Raw genomic sequence first — 25,728 nt, 5'->3', positions numbered from 1 at the left:
ACTCAATAGACTCATGTCTAGAACTAAAATGTCCCTATTAGCTACCTCACTCACCACCACACCCAACACACTGACCAAGCTAAACACCACGCCCATTAATTTCCTATACAAAAGCCTCCACAACGCACCTCCCAAACACCAAATCAAGAACAAAACCACTGATTTTTCCCCCATCTTAGGTAACATACCACCCCCTGCCCCCACCTCCACCCTCAAAAGTGCACTCATCAATGCCTGTTCACTAGGTGCCCATGCAATAGATATCCATGACCTTATCGAGGACCAACATCTTGATATGCTGGTAGTCACTGAAACCTGGCTTCACCCAGAGGCAGGATCACTTCTAGCCCTTGCCATTCCCCCGGGATTCAGCATCTTTAGAACAGAAAGGACAAACACCCAAGGAGGTGGAGTTGCCATAATGGCCAAAACCACCCTGGAAATCAGAGACTGCCCAATAGAATAGATACAAGGTTATGAACTCCTACTAGTAAAGAATACTTCCAACCCCAAAACCACTACCAACTACAGATCACCCAATAAAAATACACACCCCGATTTGGACATCCCGCTACTCCCAACTCCCCTCATCAAGCCTAAAACTAAATGCATAGTCCTCTGTGACTTTAACCTAGGATACAATGACCCCCTGGACTCTGAATCATCTACCTTCTATACAGCTATGTCAGAAATGAACTTCGTACAACTGATAGACAAACCCCAAACCCACCCATTCAAAAGGAAGTACCCTGGACTGGCTTCTCACTCTCAAGTCACCATTGACTCCATCTTCCCAGTCAAATGGTCAGATCGCCATGTAATTAACTTCACTATAGATAATGCTAGTACAGATCACATCACTCCCAAAAAACCAGAAACCTTCGAAACTAGAAATATCAAAAAGCTCTCATCCGACAAACTCACTCCAGCCTTGAGTGCTGCTCTTGCCCACATGGTTCTAGGCACCAACAACCCTTCCTATCTAGCAGAACAATACCAACAATGCCAAACCCAAACTATTGACCTACTTGCTCCCGTCACCACTAAAACCCGCAGACCTGACAAACAATCCTGTTTTTGGTTTAATGAGGAACTTGTAGCCTTAAGACGCACAAAAAGATCACTTGAACACCTCCATAAGAAAATCAATACCCCAGAATCGGCATTAGCCTTTGCTGAAGCCAACAAAACATATAAATCAGCAATAATCACCCAAAAAGCCAATGCCTTTAACCTCTGCATTACTAATGCGTCCTCAGACAGCAAAGAACTGTTTACCATCCTTAGAGAGCTTGAAAACCCCTGTCAAACCTCAGCACCTGCCAACTCTAGTAAAGACTGGTGCACCACTATACAAAACGCCCTCTCATCTAAAATCCTCCTACTGCAAAATAAAATTGATAGTAAAAAAACACTCCTAGCTGACAAAACTCCACCCACCATATCAATGACCACACCAAATACCACTACTGGCCCCCCATTTCAATTCACACCAGTTTCTAACAAAGAAGTATTTGACACCATAACGAAACTCAAAGCCTCTAACTGAAAGGAAGACCAATTCCCTTCCCACCTAGTGAAACTCTGCGCCCCCACCCTTACACCTACCATCACCGAATTCATCAATGCCTCCTTCCTCACAAACACAGTCCCCACCAGTATCAAAAAAGCTTGGGTGACACCACTTCTAAAAAAAAACATCCCTGGACCCGTCAATACCCACCAACTACCGACCTATTGCAATGGTCCCATTTCTCCTAAAAATAATTGATAAAATAGCCTACTGCCAAATTCAGAACCATTTGGAGCACCATCAACTATTAGGAGACCGTCAGTCAGGATTCCGATGAAACCCAAATCCTCATTCCACTCTCAGGCAATCACGAACAAGACTCACTCGTGGTTAACCAAATCTACTCACTCATTCAAAACTGGATGGCTAATAATAGCCTTTGTCTCAGCGACAACAAAACCGAGCTCCTCATACTAGGCTCCTCCAGCAAAATCAATACCCTTGAGCCCGCTTTCAAATCATTCACCATCAATGGCACCATAATCCCTGTTCTTAAACAAGTCAAGACCCTTGGCGTCTACTTAGAAGCAACACTATCCATGTCTAAACAAGTAAACACATTACCTTCGTCCACCTCCTACACCTCCAAACTCATCTCCCTTAGCCGTAAATTCCTCTCAGCCAATACCTGCGTTACTCTAGCCAGAGCACTCATACTGTCTAAGCTAGACTATTGTTATATCCTCTTCCTTGGCACCTCCAAAGCCAACATAGCCAAACTGTAACTCATGCAGAACAAAGCCCTCAGAGCAGCCCTAGGCATAAAAAAATCTGAACATATCTCTAACACCAGAAGAGACCACCACTGGCTCCCCATCCAAGCCAGAATTATATTTAAAACCCTGAGCATCACTCACAAATGCAGGGCCAACAAAGCACCCAAATATCTCAACAACACAGTCATGAAGAAGCCCCAGACCAGACTCCTCAGTTCCAATAAAAACGCATACCTTGAAACCCCCAGATACAAAAGAGAGAAAGCAGGAGGTAGTAGCTTCAAAACACTGGCCTCCAGACATTGGAACGCTCTACCCACCCACATTATGAACGAAACATCCTTCCCAAAATTCAAAAGCTTTTTGAGGACTTGGCTTTTCAACAAGTACTAACTGAACCAGAGCACTAAGCCGCTCCAATTAACTGTACATATCTGACTATTTTGTATATTGTTGTATAATATCTGACTATTTTGTATATTGTTGTATATATTATTGACTGTTATTCCTGTGTACTTCTGTGTTCGCTTTAAGATTGCATTCTCCCATTGTCTGTAACTACGTCGTGATACCCCCGGGTCTGGGCGTATAACAAATGTAATAAAATAAATAAATAAAATAAAATGCTATTATATGCTGGCAAAATGCTATACATGCTGGCAAAAGGCTATACATGCTGGCAAAAATGCTATACATGCTGGCAAAAATGCTATTATATTTTGGCAAAAATGCTATACATGTCCTTATAGGTCCCAGGAGTGAGCCAAGCCACTATCATCCTGATCGAGAGCCAACGTGAAGAGGGAAAATCCGAGAAGACCCTCAGTCCCGGACGACCCCCTAACCGGAAGAAGCACCAGCAACAACATAGCCGCCGATCCCCACTGCCCCAGCCATGGACAACTACCGCAAAAGGTACCCTACCGGCCGACCATATGCTCCTGCTACACCACAAACTCTGTCTAAAGTGGACGAAGAAACACAGGACAGAGTTGGAGACAACCACATAGACTAACTTGACTAAAGGCATCGAACCAAAACCGCCATGCTGGAGGTCATTAGAGACATTGCGATGACATAGCCCTGTTAAACACAAAGCACATGCACAATCAACACAATTAACACACACACACCAATCTAAAGAACATATACAGTCTGATGAGATAGAGGACGGTCACACATACACACTATCAGCACGTTTATTATTTTGTCATTAGGCTCGCTATAGCACTGCAGAAACACAAGAAGCAAAGAAGAGCTTGTGTATATGCTTGCAGATGCTTACATGTAATTAACCCTATGCAAGGACAGGAGCACTCAAGGGACCTGACCAACCGTAAACCTTCTACTAATCTATGGATACTACGAGAACTCCATAACCAAAGCCAGAGCAGGCCTTAGGAGAATACAGTAGGCAGCAATTGTCTCAGAGAAATTCCAAACCGCAAGGTGCTGTGCTAGCGGAATAACCCCTGGCGTGAGCTGCAGACTGCCAAGGACCCAATGTTGGGAAGCGACATTCCACATCCCATGCCAAGGTGACATTGGCGGCCGCATCAAATATTTCCTGTAAAATACACTTTAATTTGAGGCAATTGAGCTTGCGAGAGTGGTCTCTAACCACGTGACCCGGCCAAGCTCAGAACAGGCCAGGACTCAGAGGCAGGTAACGAGCAGCTGCCCCAAGGCCAGGCAGTGGCCTGCAACATATTGATACCTCCAGACACCTTGTAAAATGGGAATGGGACACTCTCATGGCACACTATTGTAATATGCAGACACATAGTTGCAAATTGCTGGGACATAGTAGACATGTACTGAGAACAGGTGTCTTGCGGGCTGGGAACAGAATTTGTCCCAGACTTGGGGGCCCGCAGCCTGACCAATCAGGACACTGGGTTCTGGGGGTAGATGACGAGGGTCGCCAACCAATCACTGGGCTTCCTTACTGTAACTATTCAGAAGTAGCAACTTTCAGGGATGATCCAAGTACACCACCTAACACTGTACCATCCAATAACAATTCCTTTGTATAGGGTCCTATACTGGACCTACTACTGAGGGGCCAATCCTTGGCCTAGATAGGTTTTGGAGGGAGTTTGCTGAGTGACAAAGGTTATTTAGTCACAGGAGTTTTGAACTAGCCTGCGCGCCAGAATGCGGCGGCTAGATGTGCCTGAATGTTGTTCGTGCATATGGCCCCTGTGTGTTTCGTATAATAAACCACAGTAAACCTTTGCTCCTTGTGTGGACCTCGACTTCTTGGGACCAGGGAAGGAGTTATGGCATTCCGTGAGCAGGGAGCCCGCAGACCCTTGGCACAGCTCTGCCGGCCCCAGAAATTACCCTAAAAAGTGTAAACCCGGTGAAGAGAGGCTGAGCATCGAGAGGAGTCGGAACCCAGCAGAGGACGATCCAAGGATGAAAAGTTGTTACTCCAAGAAGGAGAAGAGCTGAAGCTATCACTCAAGCACTAGCAGTCAAGAGGAGTCTGAGCCCGGCAGAGGGAGATCCAGGGGTGAAGCCATCACTGAGTACCACCAGTCAAGAGAGGTCCGAGCCCGACGAAGGAGATCCAAAGGTGAAGCTATCATCCAAACTTAAGTAAGAAAAGAACGGTCATATAAATTGAGGGATTACAATTGAGAAGAGTCAGCGCCCAGAATAGGGGGACCCAGTGTTGAAACCGTCTCCCTATCTGAACTGTGGATTACAATTGAGAAGGGTCAGCGCCCAGAAGAGGGGGAGTCAGGGGTGAATCATTATCACCCTAACAAACTTTAATTTAATTAAAGGAACTTTTGTTTTTGTTATTTGAACTCGTCAGGCCCCGACGGCAAGAGACTTTTCAAAAGAAATCAGACTTGGCCATCAATGGTCCTGTGAACTGCCAGTGGAACTGTTGTCTCGTGCTGGAGAAGCCAGAGACTTTAATGAGCTCCAAACTCCAACCTTAACCCGGGCTCAAACCGTGGGGAAAGGAAACCCAGGCTACCGCATCCTGACATATTATTTGAGAACACTTCTTTCTTTTCTTGAAAACTCTCCCACACCCTTCTTTTGTATTAGACGTGAGGTTTGGCAACAGGTTTCTTAGCATAGACCCTTTTATTTGACACAACACGATTAGGACTGCCTTATTTTTCATTTGATGGTTGATGCTTGCTCCCATTTTAGATTAGGTTTATATATTTTTTCAATCCGCATACAACATTCATTGTTCAATAAACACCCTTGAACTGTGATCACTTGTGTCTGTCTTACTTGTTGCCACCATGAGTTTTTCAAAATGTATAATCGTTATATTATGTATATATGTTTAACAGATCATAAGGATAATCAAACAATGCCTTCATGTATCATTTGGGTTGCCCTATTATCAGTCATGCCAAAAGTCATAGTACAATCCTGCATGCATTTCCAAATGTTTTAAATTTAATAAGAACATGAGTGTTGAACTGCAGATTTCCAGTGTTCGAGATTGAAAGCAGAGCCAAGGATGTACTGGATAACGTGATGAACAATTGGGTCCGCGTCTGCAGCATGCACTTCTCAGAAGATATGTACGAACCATCATGGTACACTACAAATCATCTCCTCAGATCCTTCGCAAATGACTTCCCAGTGCAATTCCAACTGAATTTCAGCACCAAGGTTAGTAGCGTACACTGAATGTTTTTATGTGTTTTACTATTTCCTAAAGTTGTCTATATAATATGTCTTCTAAATTATCACTCAAGATATTGAAATAGCCTGTGAACTGGTAACATAATGAACGGTTTTTAGTTTTTTTGGAATATTTCCATTGATATTTTATTTCACCAGTTTCCTTCACGACACAATGTACTGAAGTTTATGCATTTTTCACTTAAGATTACGTTGTGTATGCCTACTTTAGGGATACACTAATAGTTTAGTGCAATGGGAGCCTTTCTAAACAGTTTCATTGTGACCCTTAAAAATAGGTCATTTTGTTACATGTGTTGTAGACCACAATGATGGAAGTACAGACCGTTACCATGGAGGAAACCACAAAAACGTCCAACATCCAAATGATGAGGCCAAGCAACTTCAACATAAAACTTATTTTGTAGCTTAATTAATACTAACATACATTTTCTATTGAACACTGGTATGAATATATACATTGATTAAAGGACCGAGATTCTACATCAACTACTATTCCATAGTCAACAACAACCACGCTCACCTTTCAAGTGATTTTTTTATACTACTCCTTCAGATGCAACTACACAAAATATTTATATGATCACATTTTGATTACTGTTATGTATAATATTATCTTTTGATACATAGTGGCATGTAGGTGTGTATATTAATATCAACCATCGTTTGGATGTAATGTTTTATTTTGCTTTTACATCCTTATTGTTACAATTACTTTGATATAAGGGGAATGCTGGAACTTCAACAGCATACTATTTTTCCACTGCATCCGGTCTGGAGGATGAGGTCTTAGAAGTGAGAATTTACTGAATTATAGTAATAGTTGTTGATTAACAATATCTTTATTAAAATTAAGAGAAGTGTTATTTATGTTAATAATTTGCAATACTGTGAGAAAATTGCAAAGCATTCGATCAACAACCTTGATGTATTTATTGCAGAAACACGTGCAACAATTAAAGTAAACCTTCACAAAAATGTACTTTGTTTATGAATAGCATAGACCCTTTCACTATATTAATGGTGTATGTCTTTGTTCATAAACTTGTGCTGCCTAGCGAAAAATTGAATCATTTTAAAAACAAAACATGACAATGTATCATACATTAAGGGGCTGCAATTTACTCACTACGTTTTGCAGGATGATCTCACACCAACCAACTCCCTGCAGCATCTCGGAAGGTTATCAGGTACACTTTCAAATATGTCTTTTTGAAATGTTACACTGTTTGACTTTATTTTAATAATAATGTAAAAATTGTAATCCGATTAATAACTTATCTTTTTTCAAACTTTAACTGATATTGCAAGGTCGACAATCATTAAATCAACTTTCTCAAGATTTACTTTGTAATATCAAACATTTTATCATTAAATTGTTTAACAATTGAATCATTTTTGTTAAATTTGTTATGTACAAGGAATGTACTACTGAAGCAATTGAAACTGAAAAAACAGTGTGGACCACAGGTATGATATGATAAGGCATTTATAACACGCCTATACAAAGTGTTGCAAGGCGCGATGAGGCAAGGGAGGGGGAACAGAGGGCCAGACACCTATTGTACTAGGCACAGTGTCATTCAGATCGCACAAGTGCAGGGGAAGGGGGAAATGGGAAAGTGCGGGGGTAAGGGGACAGTGCATTACATGGGATAATGGAATAAATAAACAATAAGTAAAAGTACGGCCAGCAGGTGGCAAGTGCAAGGGTAAGTGCAGACAACAGGTGTCAATTGCTGGTAGTGGGACAGTAGGGATACAGAAACAGTCCCCGAGTGTGGGGGTTGCCAGGGAGGCAGTGCAGGTATGCGACTGGAGGGGGAGGGGACCTGGGCCCGAGATCAGAAGGTGGCCAGGTAACCAGTGCAGTTTCAGTTTCAGCCAGGAAGTCAGCAGGAGAGAGGAGGAGAAAAAGCAGAAGCAAAGAGAACGGTTTTGAGGTGCTTCCGGAACTGGAGATGATTCTCCTCAAGTTTCAGGGAGGCTGTTCCAGAGGGAGGCCCCAGCCGAAGAAAGAGATCTACCACCAACTTGTTGCTTGGAGAAGCGACTGACCTTGAGGGAGTTGGTGGCGAATGAGCGAAGAGCTCGAGAAGGAAAATATTTAGGAAGGGAGGTATACATAACATATTGTAAAGTATCAGTTATCATCCGTTTTACCTTTCATGTAATATTTAATGTTTTAATGGTTTTCATAGGGAAATCTAGTTAGATTTGTTTGTAGATATGCATATATGATTGTTGAAGTGGAAGAGCAAATTGCATGGTTTATACATTTTCAAAATGCTTTGTTTCAGCTTGGTCTTGAGCTCGGCAAATCACAATTGTCTGTTGCACGACAAATTAGGAAAACAAGGGTAAATAACAGATTTTATTTTTAAAGAAAATGTTTCTAGAAGTTATTTTATTGATATTGTAATTCATATATTCTGTATGTGTGCTATAAATCAAGCATGTTTGTTTTCATTGATTTGAGGCCTAGGAAGAAGAGGAGCATAAAGACTCAGACAACAGCACAAACTAATAATGTCACTTGCCAAAACTGATGTCACTTTGGAGCAGCTACATTTTGAGGGTCAGCATGGTCTTCTCAAGATTGAGTTGTGATGCAGATGTCCAGTGGACAGAATTTTAATTTAATGTCACCAGTGACTCATGGAAAGTAACCATGGATCATTGTTACAGCAAACAACACAGAAGATGTTTCAGAATTGCTTGCAGACCCGCTCACACAATCCACACCCTTTAAAAAAAATTCAATCTAAGAAAGAGACAAAGGGACTCATTATAAGTGTGCCAGTCAGGAAACAACAGTGCCAGTAAGCTGTGTACACCTTGATAACACATTTTCATGGTCTGCTCAACGGATACTTGGTAAAGTGCTTGCAGGAAATGTACTTTGTTCATTTGCTTTGTTGTTTAGCGGATCAACCTTCAGTAAAATTTCACATTTCTGTAAATTTGTGGGGCTTGAGTTCCTTGCTAGAACCCAATACTACAAATATCAGACAAACTTCTTGTTCCCCTCTATTAGCCAGGCAAGGACACTCGAACAGATATCAATGGACAATGCCCTCACTGGCAAAAGGCTCAGGCTTGCTGGTGATGGACAGTGTAACAGTGCTAGTTTTTCTGCTAAATACTGCACTTACCAATTCGAAGACATGGCGAGCCAACACACAGTGAGTTTAGTTGTTGTGCATGTGTCTAAAGGTGCATCCTCTGTTGCCATGGAAAAATATGGTTTCATTAAATCAATTGAACTTCAGCAAAGGCCATGCAAGAGCAGTTCTCACACATCAAGCATCAATATGATAATGGCACATCGCAAAATCAATTTTAAAAAAAAATACAGCTACTGGTAAATAAAAGGCTACCAAAAACATTTTAAATTGGTCACAGTCTATTAGCAACCATCTTTAATGGAGCTCAAAAACTTGTGATGGATCTGTAGATATTCTGCTGGGGAAATGGCATTCAATAATGCACCATTTTTCAAACATACACTCTTGGGAAGAAAACAAATATTTCTATGAATGTGCAAATGGACCATTGAGAAAGGAGCAGGAGCGCAAGAAAGGGTGTTTGGTGCCAGGATCCCCTCCTCACGCAGCACTTGAGAATATTGTGTATGACAGAAAGCTTTTAAGAGACAGAGGGGACTGCCCCGAATTCTGCCACACTGGACATTTGGAGGCATTCCTTAACATGTGCCTTAAGTGCAGGCCTAAAAGGTTGCATATTGGCATATATGGTATGGAGGCCAGACCAAAACTGGCTGTACTTGCACACAACGAGAACGTAGGTAGGGAACAGGCAAAAACCGCAGGAACCTTTGGGATGCTTTGTTACAACAAGGCGTTAACCACAAGAATCAAACAGTGGATGACAAGGCCAATATTGCATGTGATAGAATTTTAATTTGTTAAAAGATCTGACATTGAATTTGCTGGCCATGCAAATACATCAATTGTTCCAGATGTTGTTGCCAGGGCCGGTCTATGCCACAGAACATTGCAAAAGAGGTTTGTCCCCCCAAAATTTAACTTGTTGAAAGGTTGACTTCAAGATTGAAATGCTTTGTGGCTGTCTTAACAATTTTTAACAAAGCCAGTTTCAAGCTTTTGCACAATGTTTGTAAACTGTATTGATTGTACAAAAAATTAAACAGTATATGACTTGCAATGTAATTGTTCAATAATGTATTTTCAAGTAATCTTACTAGATGGGCATTAATAGCTGTATTTTTCTTTGCTTTTTTATTTATTTCCCTCAATATCATTGATTTATAATACACAATAAATTTTAAGTATGTCAGTTTATTTCTAAGGGCCTCATCACAAGGCGGGAGGTAGCCCTTAAATGCGGCAGCAACGCTATTGCCGCCTCATTTAAGGGTTGGCCCAAGCACGAGTATGGCCACATTCAACTCCAGCTCTGAGTTCAAGTCTGTGTGCGACTCGCCTAGGCGCATCTGTAAAATAATCTGTAAATGTTATGGGACCAGGCATCTTGGTACCGTTAATGGAAGTACATATTTGGCTATGTGGAATACTTGAAATATTTCATTTCTTTTTCACTGCACAGCTTGCCATTGAAAACAGGTAATAATAGTGTTCATTCTTGTGGCATGTGTTCCCAAAAAGAAAACCAACCCACAGCTTGCTGTGAACACAGAATAAAGGGTCTCATCCTTATTTGTCCTCGAAACAAACGTAACAATTTGAAGGACACGATGGGCCGCACGGTCCGGTAAAAATCGCTGCCGATATTACCGTACCGGCATCGTTTACCGGACCAGAGTATTAGGAGCCGCAATGCCAGTGATCGGCAGGGACCCGCCGTGACCGGCCTCACCCTTGCCGGTATGAGCATTGACACGCAGCAGCCGTGCCAGTGACACTGGCATGCTGCAGTTAAGTGCATATTAAGAGGTGCACGGACATGCAATTACCGGCAGGGACATGCCGGTAATAACGGATACAATTATGCCTTTAACACCGCCATCGCGGTGCAGGCTTTAATAGGAATCTAGTGTGTAGAAACCTGCCACAGGTGCATACAATCTGCACAGGTGGAGGAAATGGAGTCTGGCACAGCACAAAAGGAGCACTCCCACACACCACACCCCTCCCAAATCCACAATGTTGCCATTAGCACTTGCAGTACTGGAGCTGGAGGACATGCTTGCACTGCTACTCTTTGAGGAGGCAGTCAGCCAGAGTATGCAGCGGAGGCGCAGGAGGAGAAGGAGGACGAGATTGGGCCAGCACATACCCATACCCAGGCAGTTGTTCCCTGCAGGCAGCCACCAATCCCTCACCTAAGGGCCAGCCCATTCAACCTGATGCCTGCTCAGATCCACACCCTGTACCGGCTGGACAGGGACACCATCACCACAATAGTGGACCCATTCATGATGACCTGGTGAGCCTGATCAATAGCCGGACAGCCACCCCCCCTTGCTGAAGGTAGCGTCTGTGCTACACTTCCTTGCCTCAGGCACTTATCAGCACACAGTGGGGCAGCTGCATGAATCTCACAACCCTGTTTCTCCCATGTGCTCAACTAGGTGCTAGTTGCAGCGACCACATTAAGTAACCACAGACTGCGGAGGAGGTGAAGGCAACCAAAATAGCATTATATGCACTGGCAAGCATGCCAAAAGTAATTGGTGCCCTCGACTGCACACATGTGGAGCTGGTTATCCGGCATACTGTGGAGGTAGTGTACCACAACAGGAAGCTGTACCATTCCCTGACTGTACAGATGGTGTGCGATGCACGCAAAATCATCATGCATTGCTGTGCAAGATTCCCCGCTACATGGCACGACACGCTGCACAACATACCTTGCTGCTGGTTGAGTCTAACCACAGGGCCATGAGGGGTGTTGATTTGGGGTGGGTGAATCACAAGCATAGGCAACGTGTCTGCTGGCTGGGACATGAGGGGTGTTGATTGGGGGGGGGATCACAAGCATAGGAAACGTGTCTGCTGGCTGGGCCATGAGGGGTGTTGATTTGGGCGGTGGGAATCACAAGCATAGACAACGTGTCTGCTGGCTGGGTCATGAGGGGTGTAGATTGGGGGATCACAAGCATAGACAACGTATCTGCTGGCTGGGCCGTGGGGGTGTCAGAGCATAGCATAGGATTGCATGCATGAGGAGCACAAGTGCACACTGCATGCATTAATCCATCATCACTCCTGCAAATAGACAAACATTACCAGCTTTGCAATGAAGTGCAGAGAGACTGGGTCGGGCAATAGAAGGCAAAGTCGGATGAGGGCTCAGACCTAGCAACGTCTACATTCCTAACATGCACAATGTTAAACGACACACAGACTGGAACAAGACCACACACAGCGTCCTGGGTGCCTTCAACTGTGACCTTAGTACATTAAACAAAATGTGCAAGACAGCCATGCTTGCAGATGTGCAAGGCCTACACAGCTGTGTGTACATGCAATCAACAGATGCAGTGCACACACCAGCACATGTATCAGGAACATCAGAAACATAAACCACATGTCCCACAATGCACCACCCTGTAGTGACAAAGCATGAAATACATTATCTCAGCAAAGGAAATCACAAGCCATGCTGCCCTGCCTGAGGGAAACCCATCTGCCACACTGAAAAATATCAGTCACTGCACTCAGTCCACAGGTACACCGCAGATCAGTATGCCTGTCATGTCACCTTAAGGGACACCTCCAAGTACAATGGGTCAAGTATGAAAACGAGTAAAATCAGCAATCATTGACTACCACCAAGATATGATTGAGAGGAGCAGGGCTCATCCAAAGTGCCTTAGTTCTAGGGGTGTACCGAAATTCGGCTTTGAGTAAGTATTCTGCGGAATACCAGCTAAAAATTAGGTATTCGGTTTCGGCAGAATACCTAATGGAATGAAGCCGAAGTTTCACCCCTAGTTGAAAGAAAGAAAAAAATCTAACTGGAAGCTTCAATGACATGACAGGGCTGCCATCTGCTGGACGCAAGAAGCAAGCTTCGCCTCTTAGCTTCAAACTAATCCGGCTATTGTTATATTGAGGAAAGCTGTTTCAAACAGACACTTTGAGCAAGAAAAGGTACCAGCGGTTGCAGGTAGGGGTGTACCGAACTTCGGCTTCGAGTAATTGTTCGGCCGAATTCCGGCCGAAATTAGCTATTCGGCATTCGGCCGAACAATTAATTAATTATTACTCGAAGCCGAAGCTGAAAGTAACTAAAGCAGAGCGCCTGTAAGGCTGGGATCACACGTAACATTGTTCAAAGCCTTTATCGTATAATGGGATCAGTGAAACCGTCAAGGGCACTTCACTGGAATGTGAGAAGGGGGGAGGGCCAAACAGGGGGGGGGGTTTGTGCGTGCAGCCACTAATTTACTTTTAGCCGCAGAGGGCTGAGAGCGTAGGGCGGGTGATGCAGGAAGCCCCAGGGAGGCTGGAGAGGTGCTTAAACACATGAATCGTGAGTGTTTATAGCCCCTGCATTTACATCTGACTCGAATAAAGGGTCAGGGGGCTTGTTTGTGAACAGGAGGAGAGAGGCTACTGGGCGCATCCATGGGTGATGAAAGCAGCGCCAGAGTAGCTGGTTGGCACTTGAGCCCTATTGAAAGGTCACACCTGGCAGATGCTGTTTTCTGCTAATGAGGCCGCTTCCCCTGTCAAGCCACACCCGAGCTTCCAGCAGTGGCTGCCAAAAGGAATCAGAGGCCATTAGCACGGCCTGCCTAAGCATTAAGAAAGCACATGTTATCGTCTTGACTCTGGTGGGAGCGCACCGTGGAAAGAAAATAATCAAGCAGCTTCAGGTTAATGTAAAATCAAGGTTTGCCCGGCCAAGAATATGTTCGGGGAAATGTGAAAGTGTCTATTTAAAAGTTTCACCTTCAGTAAGATGGTCGGGTTTTCGTTTGGGAAGCAGTGACATGTCCTCTTAGGGAGGAATAGTCTGCTTACTGGAAACAGCCTGGGGCCTGGTGAGCTACCTCTTAAATGTGCATCTGGACAAAAAGTTCCTAATGGAGATCAGTCCATCTGAATAAGAGTGGGGCGGCAACCTCCTTTGTTACAGTCCAAGGGGACTGGCTGCTAATTGCTGCCAGGTGACTCTGAAAAGATGCCTGCAGACAAACCCACAGGCCTTTGTCAGCACTTAGGAAGGTGTCAGGAGTCATGTGTTCCCTGCATTCCCTGCTATTGTGGGGGAGATACTGTAAGATATACCTTCCTTTAGGAGCCCTGGTGCAAAAACGCCTACAAATAATGTTATTTGCACTACGACAATGTATTGCCTTGTGCTAGTATTGTGCAAAATGACACTTGCACCAGTGCAAACTTTGTGCAATTTGGCGAATGTTGGCTATTGTCATAGATCTGTTGCCTGCTGGTACACTTATGTTCGCGAAATATATATGTGGACAGCCCACATTTAGTGGGAAAAACAGTATCTTCCTACCTTTCAAATATACCTTACTCTCCAGTGCTTTAAGTGATATTGGAAATTAAAGGGGCCTCTAATGAGTAACAAAGGAAAATATATTTATTGGATCCTAAGAATTTAGTGATGTGCCATAAGTAACTAAGGAAACTTTATTTTGTTATTTATTGTGCATTTGTATTTATAAGCATGTCCTTCACTGAAGTCCTGTTAAAACAAGCACCGGCAAAGCCAACAGTTTTGGCTTGTTATGCATATCTTGACACATTTCCAGTAGTAAGCTACTATTCGGTAACTATTCGGTTCCGGCCGAATATTTATTTCCACTATTCGGTATCCGGCCGAATAGTAAATTCACTATTCGGTACACCCCTAGTTGCAGGGTGCATTCGAAAAGTGCTTTGCATAAGTGCACATTGAAGTCCAGACCCGCTGCTTTGTCCACTGGGAGAATAACTTCAATGAATGAGAAAAGCAGAAAAAAATGAAATGTGAAAGGCTGCGTGGGCTGAAGAACTGGAGTAGCCGAAGGAGAGAGGGCCGTCTGGCAGCTGAGCATTAGCAATAGACCAGACTCGGTTTCTAAAAGCCACCAGTGTTAGCCAACACGTATGAAATATACAAAATGTAGTGGAGACCCGAAGGGAGACCAAGAAAACTAATTAAACTCTTCTGGACAAGGCGGGCTGATGTGGTCGCTGGAAACGACATTAAACCACCCAAAATAGTGTAATGCGAGGTTTCATTTTCAACCAACAGGCACGAGGAGAGAGGGTCATGGAATTGAACCCGGCACCTAAGGCCTCTCCTCTTGCTGCCAACTACTGCGGCACCATCAGCCTGTTTAAGAATTTGCGCATCTCGTTAGAGCTGAAACATTCAGTTGCCAGGAACCAGTTAATTGCCCTTAGTATCTTTTAAAGATTTGCATGGCCTTTTGTTGCCCACCTGCAGCAGTAATTGAATTGCAAATTGGTCCTTATTTACTACTTAAACACTGACGGCCAAGAGTGGGTCACTTACTGAATGTCAACAGAAATGAAGTAAAAATGCAGGGCTCATCCCTGCGAGATCCAGTGCTTGCACAGCAAGGCGCATTAGGCTTAAATCCTTCTTTAGGTTTATTTGCTGGCTCCGCATTTCAGATGGGCCAATGGAGAGCCTTTGCAACAGAATGTGGGGCAGGTGGTGGTGGAGGTAGGGGGGCAGCTTGACATTCCAGGTTTGATGGCCAGGACCTCCCATTCCACTGCACAAACGCAGTCTGAATTACTTGTGTCAGTGCATCCGGCTGTCAGCTGCTAAGAGTGGGCTTGGGTGGGTTTGCTGGGTGCAGAGCTGAGCTGGAGGGACCAGGGCAAGAGAGCAGCAGCCACACACCCGACCACCCCATGAAGTGATGGCCATTTCTGCACTGCTGACAAGATCTGGAGGGGGCAGCCTCGACATGCTTTGGGTTAAACAGACACATTTTACGAGCCTGTAGATTTATTAATTTTTTTATTTCTGTGCGGCTGGCAGTAGATGACAGAGGCCGCCTGGGATGTTCAAGGTGAAAGCGGATGAGGAGGCAGAGACACTTTGCTCTGTGGATTCACACTGCCCCTCACCCCCGCCCCCATTCCACTGACTCTCACAACATATGACGCATTCATGCCTGGCACTCGAGCTTGCGGGACTGTGTGCATTGCACCCGGTATCATGTTACTCGATGCCGCAGCCTCCTGTCGATCTCGCGGCTGCCTGTAGCTGGGTACCCGAAGGGAGCCTTCTGGACTGTGAAAGCATCTAAAGCTGCGGTTTGGGGGTTAATGCACTTTTTGTAGCATGCACATGGGATATGCGACTGGATTAAGGGGGCAAGGCATCTGGCACTGAATTGGGCGATGCCTAGAAGAAAATGACAATGTTGCTGTTTTAGGAGAGGGGTGTGCCTCATGGATACACAATAGTGGGCTGACATGCACGATTGGTGGCCGCAGGCTCGATGCACAGTGTAGGAATGGATGGGTGTGTTTTCCTTAATACACAATTGTACAGAAGCTGGGGTAGAGGAGGCGCGTTCATACTTTTTGGAAGTCACTGGGCTTTGCTTACACCTGCCACCAGTTCTTCTCCACAAAATGGCTCAGTTGCCTCCATTTTAAAATGGCAGTGCGGGTGCAGCACCAACCAGCAGGGATTTCCAATACGCTGCGCGTGTTATGCATATCTTGACACATTTCCAGTAGTAATCTACTATTCGGTCACTATTAGGCACCGGCCGAATATTTTGTTGAACTATTCGGTCGAATAGTACATTTACTATTCCGTACACCCCTAGCTTATTTCCTTGATAGGATCGTCAGACAAGTGGATAACCGGCTAATGGAGGGGGCAGGTATTGCCTCTGAGCATTGCTGACAATCTCTGTGGTGCTGGTGATGACGTGAAGGAAGACAAGGACGTCTCTGGGTCCTGCAGTGAGACACCAATTAAGTCTGATGTACTCTCACTGCGGCCAGTATCGATATCATTTTCATCCTTTTCCAAGCACAGGTGATCTTCCTTGTGATCCAACGCACTTAACAAGGCTTCATCCGACCGTGCTGGAGCATGGCCCTCTGGCAAAGATGATGTCCAGGACTGTGGAATTATTCGATCACTGGTGCCTGGCAGAAGACCGGGTCAGGTGCGATTTGTTTCTGATGTAAGTGGCGGGAAAAAGCCTGTAATTTTGTTTTTCTTAATGTTGGTCCTCTTTTTATTACCTGTTCTATCTGTATCAGTTTGAGTCATGGGGGACGAAAAGTCCCCGCCTTGTCCTGCCCCTTCAGTGTTCCTGTGTCCAGACGGCCCCTCCCCCGGGGATAGGGATCAGGGCAGTAGGGGAAATGCAAACACCATTTGCAAATTGACGGGCGACATGCACCTACGCTGTGAGGCTGGCATCAGTGTAACTTTTCTAAAACTTATTAGGTCGTACCTAAAAACCAGATGCGTCCGTAGTGAAACAATGTGATGGTCGGGGCAATCAGTAAACAATATGCATTATACAGTAACATAGGTGGAAAGGCTCACCTTAGTATTCCCCAGCGATCACTTGCAGCATAGGCGAAGACTTTGTTCCGATATATATGCTGTAGGCTCTGCACCTCACCCCGCTGTAGGCCACTCTCCACACATCCCGCGAGCGCTCTGCGCTAATGGCGAGTCTTTGAGTTGTTTGTGGGTGACGCCTCCTCCACAAGAACAGAAAGCAAAAGTAGACTCCAGCAGCTCTGGGACAACACCACTATATTTTTACGACCAAGGAACAACCTGCAAGGTATGTACACGTCAATGGGGAAGTGGCAGCATTATCAGAGCTGGTAGGAAGGAGGCAGCAAAGAAGACACACGTTGGATTATCAGGATAACTTGCAACCTTCTCATTAGCAAGGAGGATGTCACCATCCATGGGCAGACTGTGAGGTCACAAGCAGCCCAGGCAGTAAAGGAATGGAGGCCCAATCACCACCATACACATTGCTGTGAACAGCGATTAGATGCAGTATGCACGAGCCATGGTAACATATACATGAATGATAATAGCTTGTTTCATATAGCACTTCTTAAACCACTTAACAGTACAGACGTTAATATCAGTCATTTCAATTGGGCACATTTTACCAATCCTGAAAAAAAATTATTGAGCCCTTCTGGAACTTGAACCTGTTATCTACACTATAAGCACAGAGTTAAGCAGCATGCACCATACACTATGAGCTATCCTTCGAGCACAAGCGAAGATGTAGAGGACTCGTGTTTACAAGTGTGATTTATGTAGGAGGTGCTGCAAAAAATCCCATTAATCCTTTAATTATTGCAATGTTTAATGTGATTGTATTTGCTTTGTAGCTGCGTGAGCCTTTTGGGGTTGGAGGGCGAGGGGGTGTTTAAAATATTCAGTCTTTTGGGCCGATTTGTTTTAATAACACACTCCAAAAAGACTCGAGATAATAACAACCCAGTATCCATGTCCAACAAACATCTACGCCCTCTCGGCACGCTTGCATGTGCGAATACTGTTTATCAGGCCTCCTGTTTCTTTCACCAGCTCGGCCCCTCGATGTCCATTCGGATAATGTTTTTTCTCTTCTCGCTGCCTGCTCATTTATGTTCTTCGGTTCACTTTTGAACCCGTTCGAGCTACTCCACTCCTGAACGCCCTTAGAGGAAGTCTAACATTACATTCCAAGATATCAATACATCCTAGCCGTGACATTCAATACTGGGCATGCGCAGATACTGTGCGCATGCTCAGTTCTTAGGAGTCCGTTTTTTTCTCGACATTTACAAATGATTGAAGTTCGCTTACACTTCGGCGGGGGCCTCCATATTGTTTTGCATGCTATCAAAACTTCAAGATTGCGCTGAACTGTGCCGATTTCTATAACGTAGAGCCACGTTTGGGCAACCTGGCCCATGTGACCCTGCGATCGGTACACCAGGGCAGGCAGACGGCAACTGCTGATTAACGCATGCGCTCTACCAGTGAATTACATGCCCGTTCGGCGATAGAGATTGACTTTACGGTTGAGCAGCTTGACTTCCGGTATTTTAATGACATAACTAACACTGGAGGCAGAAGTAAAGTAGATGCACCAACAGTATCTCTATTCAGCTTCCCTGGTGGTCTAGTGGTTAGGATTCGGCGCTCTCACCGCCGCGGCCCGGGTTCGATTCCCGGTCAGGGAAAGAGGTTTTTTAATGAAAGATTGCTTTTCTATTTTGTGTAGGTCGTATCCTATGTTTTAATCATTGTATTCATTTTCACTTTGTTCCATTATTTCAAATTTTTAAAAGTATGTTAGCGAACACACCCAACATGAAGAAAAGGGTAGCCAGTCAATTTAATTAAGCAAATTTCAGTGTTACATTTCAGTGCAACCATAATACTGAAAAATACAGAAAATATTAAATGAATTATATAGGGTAGTGGGTTAAGGAATTAAAATGGGTTGGCATGGGGTTATAAAGATAGCAATACTGGGGGCTTGGCAAGGGGAACCCCCAAATAAAAATAAATAAAAAGAAAGCGTTTTTTTTTTCTCAGTATTTTGGATGTAGTGAAATGTACCACTCCCCATCCCCTAGTTGAAACACTTAATTTTACTGCATATTTTGCAGCAGGAATGGGAAAAAAGCCATATGATTTACAGGAAGATATAGACATAACATTTCAGCAACAGTCACCTAACCTCCTCAGCTGCCTTTGCAACATTCTGTAATGGGATCCCCTGTTTCCACTTTCAATTCCTGCACCCCGCCAAACAGTTTTGGCCTGCTCACCCCCTCCAATGAAGCTGCATTGACAAGGCTCCCTTCTCATTTTGTCTGCTAAATAAAGCCTCACTCCTGATATTGCCACATAGGTAAATGTTAACAGAAACAAATCATACACTGGACTTCACTGTTTATTTGTCTCCTGCCTTACACATGGCTACATGTTTTTAATATAACTGCCTATGATACCTTTGTGTAACTCATTCTGTGATATAATTTCCTGTAATACCACTGGTCACCATTTATACAAATAAGGGGTCCCCACACATTTTAATGCCGTCTAGGGCCCTGCAACTCCTAGGGCCGGCCCTGGGCTGGGTAATAATAATCGTGCATGGCAATATTCTATGCAAAGTGCTTTGGCGAAAGGGCTATGTTAACAACCAATCAGTAACACATGTATCAACACGGCTATGTTAACAACCAATCAGTAACACATGTACCAAAAGGCTTAGGCGTCATTACTAGTCTCAGTACCCAATAAGATAATGTAAAGTTTGTATCTATCCGTCTTTTTTCATTTTCCTTTCAACAAACTCCAATATCTCATACCGCCTTCACTTTGTCTGCATAATTTTGCCATCAGGAGGATAATAGGTCAGAGAAGACTGAGCGTTAAGTAATGCAGTGCTACAGCAGAGCTCATTCTAATGAAACCTGTGAGATGCATCAGTTCTCTCACACAAAGCGGAAGTGCCAACAAAGAGCTCTCACTGCAGTACCGTAAGATACACAGGCAGGCAGGAGTCACATGAATGCTGTTTTGTATGTCGAGTTGCATGCACTTCAAAAGATGCCCGCTGCCCTCAAAATCTCAATGAGATTGATTACTCATTATGCATGTGCTCAGCCCTCATTAAACACCATACTGCAGTGAGAGCTCTTTGTTGGCACGTCCACACTTTCATGTTGTAACCTGGCCAATGGCACTTCATTACTGAGTTGCTTGTGTGAGAGGACTGATGCATCTCAAGATTTTATTTGCATAAAATGCAAATGACAGCAAAGGACTCTGCTGCCCGAGAGCGCACTGCTCTTACATCATTGAACAAAGGGTTATAAGCACAAACATTGTCATCTTCTATAATGAACATTTTGGTGTTCCTGATTGGAAGCACCATATACATGGGCTTGCTCCAAAGCAGAAGCCGAACAGTAATTGGTTGGCTCTCCTCCATCGATCTGGCTCCACGTGGGTCAGCTGGGCTCATCCTCGCGGTGAAGGTCAGGTCAGTGGCAAAATGCACTGTTACTTTAGCTAACCTAAACAACTGAAGCATGCTATTAATTAATTATGGCAGGCAGCTAGGCATCACGAGAAAGGGATGTCAGGGAGAAGGGAGGGTGAAATACAATCATGCTGACCTCCACATTCAGGCTCGATTGATACTGAGATCCCTGCACCCAGTGCCTCCCCCTGGGGATTGAGCTGTGATTTACACTTCTTGGTCTGAAGACAAGTGTTATTACTGTGGAGAAATACAGCCATGGGAGCTTTAGATCTGTGATGGGCACGATGTACAGGTTAGGACCTGGGGGTCGGGCGCTCATCAGAGAGCCTGGGGTGTCGGGGTCAAGTTAGTGATGTGTGGCCGGCACCAGCTTGGCCGGGTGGGGGTCAGATGCTCAATGGCAATTTAGTGGAGATAGATAGACGCGTCTCTGGGCCTGGTACTGTCTCACGCTCTGTGTTGGGTACATTACTGAATGCAATACTGTGGATTCGCAACACTGCAGGACAGGAGGGAAACATACTTCCATGGGAGCAAGGCTCGAGCAGAGCCAGCAGGCGGCGGGGAATTTAGGTCTTGGGTTCTGGGCAGGCCTGCACGCTACCTTGAGTAGGCCTAATACAAAATGGAGTCTAGGGCTATGGGTTTTCGAATGCTGTGTATTTACTTCTAGGCGCTACAGAGCCTCTATATGTTGTGTAATGGTGCAGATTAGTCCCCCCCTTATGTGCTATATGCTTTGTATGGGTTTCGTTTTATGTGAAAGTGCCTGGGGTGTGGTATTGGCTCATTTCAATCCCAACATTCCCCCCTTTTGTTACTCCTACAGTAACAAATTCCCTCCCCCCGACCCACATATTTCCTCTCATTCGCCCTTCTTTCTGCTTCCTCCCAGGCAGGTGTTCCTTTTATGGGCATCCAAGCTCTACAGACACTTCTAAGGCTCTCCCCACTGGACGCATATTCTTCAGGTGTGCAGGTCGTACATATTTTTGGGATCTAGTGGGGGTGCAATGGTCGTGTGGCACAGAGTGTCTACTTCATCCCTGTGCCCGTGATAAACAGCAACCATGCAGTATTTGGGTCCCTCACTTTCCTCTGTCTGTATTTCTACCTCTTGATTATCATGATGGGTTTTACCCTTACCGTTTCCAATTGTCATCATCATCATTGCACTATTTGGTACTGCTTTGGCACAACAACAGAGACCCAATTGACAGGTGCAGAAGATCACCAGAATAAACACGATAGTAAGGACCAACATCTTGATCGTTGTTCATAGCCAAGATGGTACCCAGCCAAATGCCAGTCGTCCTCTTTGATCCCTGCTTCTTTTTTCATTTTAACTCCAAGTCCATGTACTGCTGCGATGACATGTGAAAGTGTCCCATTTTCAGCGTCTATAGAAGGTACGAACGAGCAACATGAACTCCCGATCTTTTTGCACACCCCGCCCTCCATGGCTGTCAGGAGGTCGAGGACGTACCTGTTCTGCATTTTGATCAGTCTTAGTGCCCATAATTCTACCTTGATGACGTTGAACCCTTCCTCAGTGTCATTGGCCATTTGGATCGGTTCCCACCGGTCTATCTGAAGCAATTTAGCAATGGCTCTAGCCTGGAAACTGGGCACGAGAGATGTGAAAATTGTCTCAGCAGAATTGTACAGTCTGTATTTGTCAGGTATTTGTGCCAGTAGACCTGAGGATTCTTGGGACAGGTAGTTCGATGATCGCTTCTTTCTTTGTAGCCTGTCATGGCGTTCCTTTCTGGGAGGATGCGGAACTCGGGAGATACAATTATCGGTGCTACTCTTGTTGCTTCAGGTAATGCTTCTTCTTCGTCTCGAAAGGGTCCCCCTTCAAGTGTTTTTCGGGCACTACAAATAGGACCGAATACAGTGTTGCAAGCAAACAATAGCCCCTGCATGATGATGGGAGGTGCAAGTACGCCGTCTGGCCGCATATCCAGTAGTAGTCCACTAGTGCCCCCATTCCCTTTCTGAGATCTGGAATGTATTTTATTTTATTTATTACATTTGTAGAGCGCACTACAGCCCGTGGGCATCGAGGCGCACCATTCTATTGCAGATTTTCTTTGATCCTACCGAAACATTACCTCTGTTGTAAAAACAAAGTTCATAGGTTTCCTCTTGGTGTACTTGAACTGGTTTTTCAAGTGCGGTGACCCAGGTCAGTTTTGCGACATGTTCTGTCCATATTTGTGCACAAGCTTGTTCAACGAGAGCTAGAGTCTTTTCTGGATACCCTCCGAGTCCTTCTGCTTTACACATAAATGTTACTTCTTGCCACTTATTGTCCATATACTTTGTCCCTTGTATGGCGAGGAAGGCTTCCTTGAAACACTGTGGGTTGGTGGTGCTAGTTTTGCATTTTCGAAGGTCGGGCTGAAGGAGTTGTAGATGAACACATAGTGCCTGAAAAGTTCCTTTTACCCTACATAGTGCAAGGTGAATTTGACATTGGGTTTCATTTAGTGATAGCTCATGGGGAGCAATACTTTGGGAGTCCCAGATGCATGGGGTATTAGAGAACAAACATTGCAGCTTCCATTATTCATTCGTCTTCTCATTGCACTCATATCAGAATGCCACCTATTTGACTGCTCGGGATGGTAAAGGTCTTCCACTGCGTCTAATCCTAAACCATGATATGCATCTAATTATGAAGGCGTGTTTGTCTTTTCTTTCTATTACCACACAGGGGAACCTTCTCCCCCCTAGTATTGTTCTGCCAGTAATACTAGCGTTACCACAGGATCATTGCTCAGGCGTTTTTAGTAGCTGTAACATTAGACCGGTCCACAACGTGGACTAGGAACCATTACATGTAGCATTTGTAATATTCTGTAACGTGGTGTTTGTTACTCCAATAATTTGCGCAATTCTCTTTACATGGACACTCTCATTCTTACTTTTACTCAGGATTGGAAAGGGGGACAAAAATTATGTCCATGCTCGGGGCTGGGGTGGATATCATATTAAACACTGAGGTAGACACTTGGGAGTTAGATCTTACTGATAGTGCAACTGTTACATTTATGACATTTGGTACATCATTAGTTGTGGTTCGTGCTTGCATAATAACAATTGGGAGCTTTTGTGTTGTGTTTGATGCAACATAGTGAGGTTGATAGACACATTCCCGCTCCAAGTCTACTTTTGTCCATCCCATGTCCATTGGCCCCCCTTCCCCATTCTTTTATATGGGTACCGCAGATAAAAGACGTACCCCAGTAAATGCCCAGTTCCTACATTAACACATTGAACAGTATTGCAATAAAATTAAGACCGCATTTATAACTATATCTTCTCAAAAAAATAATTCTATTCCTACTACTATCTACATTTAGAGAGTTTTGCAGTGGCGTCATCCCCATATCTGTAGTTCCTGCGCAAAGGGAAATAATGGGCAGGCTATAGAGGGGGTAGAGAGAGGGCAAGTGAGAAAAAGAGAGAGAGAGAGAAAGAGAGCGAGAGAGAGAGACAGAGACAGAGAGATAGAGAGAGACAGAGAGAGTTGTTTAATTATTTGCATGGGCCATGCTCTTGCAGCAATGCATGTTCATTATTACATTCCATATGCATACATACAGGTGGCGTAGGCCAACTTAGACAGAGGTAGATACGTTGCTCTCATTAGATGTGCTTTTTGTAGTGATGTCTGGTAGCCCTGCGAACGTCTAAGAGGTGTATCCAGTACCTCAGACCCTTTACTTTTACAGCAAGCGGGGTGGAGTACACCACTTCGTAGGGTCCATGGAACTGGGGTGTGTTCCACTTTCTGATGAAACTCCTGACATAGATCCATTCCCCCTGTACCAACGTTGGGGCTGGGGTAGGGTCAGTCACATCAGCAGTTGTGCATTCTCTGGTTTCTGTGAAGGGAGGTGCAATTTGTTTTGATATCATTCTTATGACACTTGTAAGCTGTGTAAGGTACTGTTTGAATTCTTCTCCTAGAACAGTTCACGCTCTGTGTGCATCTGATGCCCTTCGTACTGGTGACAATGGTGTTTGCATGCGTCAACCAGTCAGTATCTTGTGGGGCGACAGGTGGTGGATCTTGCTGGGCTGTGTGCACAATTGGAATAAGGCCAATGGTAAATAGTACACCCAATTTGTCTTGCATGTGTTGCACAGTTTGGACAGTCTGCTTTTGAAGAGGTAAATAGAGCACATTTTATATTTGATCCTCAACAATTTTGTCACCTCCTTGAACAATTCATTGAAAAAATGTGTCCCAGTGTCTGATCGCAGGACATCACACACTCCCCATCGGGGGAAAACTTCCTTAACAAGGAATTTTGCGGCACACTTTGCATCAGGGTGGGCGCATAGACCTGCTTCCACCCACAGGGAAAAAGGACACACCACTACGATCAAATATCGTGCTCCATTGCACCTTTCTCCCATGTCTGCATAGTCTATGTGCAGCTCTCGGAAAGGGCGAGGTATGGTACCTTGTAATGTTCTCAATGTCATCCCTGTGTTGAATACTTGACATGTGGTGCATTGGACCACCATTTGTGTCAGGTTTTCCTGCAAATTCGGAATAAACCAATCCTCCTGGAGGTCAGCAGCAATGTGTTGTTTGGAGCTATGGGAAGGGAAGGGCAACTGTTTGGATGCTGTGTACAATAGCTTGACAGGCATTACAACATTTCTGGTTGTTCCCTGCCTCAAGAGGAGATCTGTGGGTGATTGAGTGCATCCACGCTTGAGCCAGAGCTTCTGCT

The 25,728-nt window shown here is 44.5% G+C and overlaps 1 long non-coding RNA gene and 1 other non-coding gene across 2 annotated transcripts; one reads left to right on the top strand and one right to left on the bottom strand.

Moving 5' to 3' along the window:
* Nucleotides 1–6,767: 6,767 nt before the first annotated feature.
* Nucleotides 6,768–18,909, bottom strand: LOC138532684 (uncharacterized). The gene is made up of 3 exons (XR_011284865.1): nt 18,772–18,909; nt 17,494–17,733; nt 6,768–8,740 (listed from the first exon to the last, which is right to left on the bottom strand). It is a non-coding gene; the product is annotated as an uncharacterized lncRNA (long non-coding RNA).
* A 170-nt stretch (nt 18,910–19,079) lies between these two features.
* On the top strand, nt 19,080–19,151 carry TRNAE-CUC (transfer RNA glutamic acid (anticodon CUC)). The gene has a single exon. It is a non-coding gene; the product is annotated as a tRNA-Glu (tRNA).
* The last annotated feature ends 6,577 nt before the right edge of the window (nt 19,152–25,728 follow it).

This window comes from Ambystoma mexicanum (genome assembly GCF_040938575.1).
Source record: "Ambystoma mexicanum isolate Mex_15411 chromosome 12 unlocalized genomic scaffold, UKY_AmexF1_1 Mex_chr12_unloc.2, whole genome shotgun sequence".
NCBI lineage: Eukaryota > Metazoa > Chordata > Amphibia > Caudata > Ambystomatidae > Ambystoma > Ambystoma mexicanum.
Note: the sequence above shows the minus strand (reverse complement) of the source record. Positions and strands in the feature narration are given on the sequence as shown.